This window comes from Dipteris shenzhenensis, chromosome 12 (genome assembly GCF_047967505.1).
Source record: "Dipteris shenzhenensis isolate YYH24624 ecotype China chromosome 12, Dip_SZ_1.0, whole genome shotgun sequence".
In the NCBI taxonomy this organism is placed as follows: Eukaryota; Viridiplantae; Streptophyta; class Polypodiopsida; order Gleicheniales; family Dipteridaceae; genus Dipteris; species Dipteris shenzhenensis.
This window is the reverse complement of record NC_141607.1, coordinates 2,161,821-2,168,119: the sequence shown is the minus strand read 5'-3', so window position 1 is coordinate 2,168,119 and position 6,299 is coordinate 2,161,821.

Below are 6,299 nucleotides of genomic sequence, written 5' to 3'. Positions count from 1 at the left end.
GGTCGCATTTTAGGTTCCAGTTTGGGGAACCATAGTCAAAATCCCAACATGTTTTAGTAAGAGTCCTTGAGATGACATGCCTATGTAAATGTTAGGAAACCATTCTTTATATCATGAGAAAAATAGTCCACAACGTATGAGTCCAAGAATTATGTCGAGCAAATGAGTCCACAAAATACCTATATGAGAGAAGGGAAACATGCTTCAAGGAGGTTTCCTTGCCCAATCCTACAAGAGCATGCACTTCTAAAGTGGGCATATTAGCATTACAAAAGCATGCAATCGGTATATGAGCAAGTTTAATAGTTGTGTCTTGATGAAAGACAATTCTCTATTCATGCACTTCTAAAGTGGGCATATTGGCATTACAAAAGCATGCAATTGGTATTTGGGCAAGTTTCATAGTTGTGTCTTGAGATGAAAGACAATTCTCCTTTCATGCACTTCTAAAGTGGGCATATTGGCATTACAAAAGCATGCAATCGGTATATGGGCAAGTTCCATAGTTATGTCTCCATGAAAGACAATTATCCATTCTCTCATTGGATATGAAACTAAATGAAACATTCTCTCATTGGATATGAAACTAAATGAAAATTTTCATAGATTCTTTTGGTACCCAAAACCCTCCACAAGATATAGTAATGTAGTAAGACACGTGGTAAAGATTTTGTGCTCTATCATGGTCCTTTGCCAAGGGGTTTAGACTTCACAATGTGGGCATTGCTACTTCTAGAGCTTTTGCATGTCAATAAAAGTAAAAAAATTAGGCTATTAAACATCAAATCATCTTATAAATTTCCAAAAAGAGTCCTCGATGCATCATAAGTATTATAAGAAAATATTTATACTATCAACTACCTAGCATATGTACCCCAAAGAAAAGTTTGGAATAAGGAAGTAGCTCTAATCTTTCCAAGAAATTTTAGTCCATGAAAGGCAAGGAAGCAGGTAGGGGGGGAGGGGGGGGGAAGGGGAGAAAAGGCTCTTCAGGGGTAGAGGGGAGGTTCAAGGATGGAAAAGATAAGTTTGTGAGAACTTATGTTTTTCTCTCATTAACAAAGGTAAAAAGGTGTCGTATGCGCATTACAACACAAGGATTAAGCTAGAACGGGGAATAGAGTGTGCACCGAAGAGATTTGGGCATATTTGAGAGGCTCCCCTTTTGCTGAGCTTTGTTTAATGATTGAATTAATGGCTTCATATCATCATCAAGCTCGCCCAAGACGTCCATATCAAAGACCCATGTCCATTTTATAAGTCTAGTGAGAATCTTATGGGCCCATGGCCCATATCACATTTAAATCTCATGGACCCTATGAAAAACTAAACTATTCGAGTGATTTGTTAGAGTATTTTTATCTTTGTTGGCTACTACTTTGTAGATTATCAACAAGTTAATATTTGGAGGAATCAGACTTGTTAAGGCAATACAATTGAGTCCTTGGAGCAATTGGACTTTGTCAAGGCAACACATGGCGATAATGTACATTCAACAAACACCATTCATATGACTGCACAGATTTATGGGTCACTTTTATTCCCCATAGTTGTGTTGGCCTGTATAGGCCAACAAACCTATATTTGTACATAAGGTAATCTATTCCATTCATAGGTTAATGTTTTAAACCTATGCCTGAGCATCTTTTTTGGGGGGAGGTTTTAAATTCAGATTACGGACACATTAATTCTCCCAAAAGAAGGAGGTCATTCTCATTAGAAGATTCAAACTTATGATCTTGCCTTTTACACACCCTAATACTAAGATATAGAGCAATATGTTGTGCATTGAAAGGAACCAAAAGACTTATGAGTAAAAAGGATAGAGAAATATCCACCCCCTTCATTAATGTCTTGCCTATGCCCTTCTTTGATTAGCCCCTTCTCCCCCTCCTTTTGACCCATTTCATCTCCCCCCTCCAAAATTGATTAAATGGAATAACCATTTTTCAATGAGTAGGGGGGCATAATGGCAACATTTCCTTTTTAATAGTTGTATTCCAAGAGGTAATAATATGCATGGGCAATCGACTAGGTGGCTATTTCTTCCGAAGGACCATACAACCGAATCACTTTTGTTACTAAAATACCGCCTTCAAGTTGAGGTGGTCATTCATAAATATTTCGATTAAATCGCAATCACTACTCAAAACAAACAAGTTTGACATGAGGAATAAAGATCCTCTCTAATTGCTTCAAACCAAAAACCTTTAAATAACCAAGAATCCAATCTCTTTTAAATTTCAAGTAGAGGGGAAGACTTCAACAAATGCTAGACATAGACTCAAAAATATACGGTCATTTATTTTGCCAGTGTGCCAACATATGGGGAAGAGAAAGCATAACATTTTTTGCTCAAACATGCCATCTTTATCAAGTTCACCTTTGTCAACTCTAAGAGACCTACAAAATTCAATTGAATTGAATCTCATGTGCATCATGTCTTCCATCATAGCACAAGCTATTATATAAATGATCTCAAGTGTTGAAACACATTGCTATACTCTTCAATTGGTTCCTTCTTGCCCTACCATACTCGCACATGCATCCTAGCCTAAAAGGATAGCTACACCATCCCAAGAAAGCATTTAGTCTATGTGTTATTGATTTTCAATGCTCACGAAACTCTTTGCAAGAGTTCTCTCATCTATCAAGTCACATTTGTATTTTTCTAAATGATCCAATTATTGTAACACCAATGATGATGCTTGATCAAATTTTTTCGTCAAATCTATCCGCGCAGCTCCAAGGGATTCATCCCCACTGTGATAGCAGGAGAAAGGACCAAGCCCTTGACATTCAAAGAGCTTGGACCCTTGTTCCTGCAAGAGGAAGCCCGAGATAAGTTGTATAACAAGGACAACGATAAAGAACTTCTGGTGAAGAACAAGCTCGGTAAGGGCAAGCCCAAGGACTCCAAAGGAAAGGCTGAAGACTCAGAGAAGAAAATGTTTCTACTGTGAAAAGCTCGATCATTATGCAAAGGATTGCCGAAAGAAGAAGGCAGCTCAAAAGAAAAAGGAGGAGTCCAAGAGCCTAAGACAGACTCGGCCAACGTCTCTATAGGATAGCTCTTCTTGTGCATAGAGCACTGCTTCGATCATGTAGAGAGTGATAACAACGAGGGTTGCCACAAGTTAGCATTGACAACTGCACACTTTGATAGTATTAATATATGGGGTGGCTGCTTTAGTTCGAATGACAAAAGCAAGTTTCTACCATATCTAAAATCCATTCTACTAATTCTTCAATAGATTGACTACCCAAAATGTGCCCACATACAATGCAATTGGATGTATCACTAAACCAAGTAGCATGGCTTTCCTGTGCATGCATGAAGGAAAAGAGAGAGAGAGAGAGAGAGAGAGAGAGAGAGAGAGAGAGAGAGAGAGAGAGAGATGTATTAGCGTTCGCAGAAGACTTCACGGGCCTATGGGACAAGGTACAAAGTACACCAAAAGGATGATCTAATACAAGCCTCAATGGCAAGCAAAGGGTGCACTAAGGCCAGTACTGAAAAGGAGGGAGCCTATCCATATCGATACCGTGCCTGGTAAACCCCGTGGATATCCGTGATACCATGTGTCTGTTCCGCTCTCTGCTAGTCGTCTGGATGACTCCAAGGCCAATCTCGATGATCTCCATCAAGGACTCTGTGGATGAAAGTCACTATTTGAGAGATGGCATCAGACTGTAGGCGTCATGGCGAACTTTGCATGTACTATCTCATGTGGAACTGAGGGCTTACTCCAAATCATCCTAGACCCCATAGTCACCTATAGCCACTCACATTTCCTCCACTCGGCCTTTAGTAAGTCACATCCCCAGAAGGGTGCTGCAGACATGGCCATCGGTCGCACTAGTGTGTCGAAGAGAGAACTCTTCGTTGGTGGATCCTGAAAGTGTGCTTGGAAGCATTGGCTCTCTAGTCAGACCAAAGCATCTCGTCCTCGTGTGGGCTGCATGTGTCATCGTGAAAAGGGGTCCTGTGAAGACTGCTACCAAATATGTGTAGGACTGCACTATCTCCACTAGCTCATCACAATAGATGAAGCTTAGTCAATGAGTCACTACATGTGAGGTGTTGAAGACCATAACCTTGGTCTTCCCAAGATTGACTGTTAAGTCTCTCTCTATGTAAAACACCTCTAGTGCCTCCAAATGTCTCTACAGCCCTTTCGTTGAGGATGTTGTGAGGACTCGTTGAGGATGTTGTGAGGACTATGTCATCAACGTATAACAATATATGTATCATGAGGTCACCCAAGACTGAACCCTCATCGATGTAGAGTCCAAAGAGGGTCGGTGAGAGTGGATAACCTTGCTTCACTCCAATCGTTCTCTCAACCCAGTCCGATAAACCGCCTGGGAAACGTACTCTGCCTCTGACTAACTCATATAAGCACACCCCAAATCAACATCTCTGGAATTTGGATCTCCTGGAGTCTCTTGACCATGCGAGAACACGAGACCGTGTCAAAAGCTTTCCGAAAGTCTACAAAGCATATGTAGACTTTCTGATGTCTGAATATCACCTCCTCCATGACAACTCTCAAAGTGAATATGTAAGGTAGAATGCTGCCTCAAGAATCCTACTTGTCCTAGTGCTCACCACCCTCGAGCCTCTATATGACTGCTAAGCTCTCCCTTTAAAACCGATCCATAAACCTTGACAAAGTATGACCAATCATGAGGGTGCATAAATTCCCAATCTCCATAGAGTCGTTGGCTTTGTGTATTTGTACAATAGTGGTGGTGCTCCAAGTGCGTGGAAAGCCCTGACAAACAACCTGGTTGAACATGTGTGCTAGGACCGGCGGAGCTAAGACCTCCTGTCCATGTGCTAAGTGCTCAATCCATAGGCCCTCATGATCCTGTGCTTTCCGAGTGTGTAGCCGATGGAGATGTGTCTCTTTTGGATTACTTCGTGTTGAATGATACAAGCTTACCCTAAGTAACATTCATCTCAAAATTGAATCACCTTTCAACTTCTTGGATTGCAAACTATCTCCAAAATTGGAGGTATTCTTATCAACTTGCTTTGCAACTTGTAATTTCCTCAACTTTACATTTGTAATTTCCTCAACTTTACATTTTTAGATGTGTACCTTAAAGCATTCTTTTTGCTACTTTAGGAACCTCTATGTTTACTACCGCTTTAAGAAAAAATTAAAAGTAAGGTATTCTATCTCTTGATTGGTGGTAAAACGTTCGATATTTCTATCCCCTAATTGGTGATAAAAAGTTCATCATTATGGTAAACGTCATGGCTATGCATAAAGCATGTCAAACCTTGCCTAATATACATCATGGTTTAGATTCTTCCAATGAAATTCACCTAGAGTCCTTATGCATGATATCAAGACCTTACATTACCATGCCAGCATCACATGCTCATGATAATCTGTAAATATTTAAAAAAAATTTCCTAAGATGTCCAAGAAATACTACACCATCTACTTGTTATTTCCTTTGTGTTTTCTCTATTATGTGCTTATGAAGCTGTCCAATATCTTTATTCTTTCAATTAAATATAGTACGACTGTAAATATCAAAAGGACTTTCCTAAGATGTCCAGAGAAATACTAAACTATCTGCTTCTTTGCATTTTCTCTATTATGTGCTTTCGAAGCTGTACAATATCTTTTAAATATAGCAAGCTGAACTCAATTATCAAAGCAACCAAGAAAGATCAGAATTATTAATTGTAAACGAATGTGTAGTCAAAACAATGTTCATGTTACCTAGATCTTAAACTTCTTTTGCATTTTGAAGTTCTCTCAATGTTCTAAGGGGACTCAGCATTCAGGAGAGCCATTGCATATCAAACTAAGTAGAGCACATACTCTTGATTAAGAGTGCGGATTCAACGGACCGAGGTACACTATACTGGCAAAATGCACTAAACATTTCCAACCTCTCTTACTTGTGCATGCCATACTAGAGACCAACTCAGCTGGCTTTTGCTAGTTTTTCGATGCATTCAACTGAGCGGTCCCTCCATTGCAGTATCAAAAATCTGTTTTGTGTTTAAGCTATGTCAGGTTATCATTGCCACTTCCACAGCATATCGCCATTTATCGCTGAAACAACTGCAATAAAGTCCTACAGCATAAATCCCTTCTATATGTATCCACAATTAAAAGGGGTATGCTCGCATCTTATCTTCTGGCTGCAACGTGTAGTTGATCCATCTACCCCATACTTGAGATTTTGACATTAAAAAACCATAGTCACAGACAGCATCAGTTTCACCATATCTCAAATAGTAATAACTTGATTTATATCTAGATGAACCC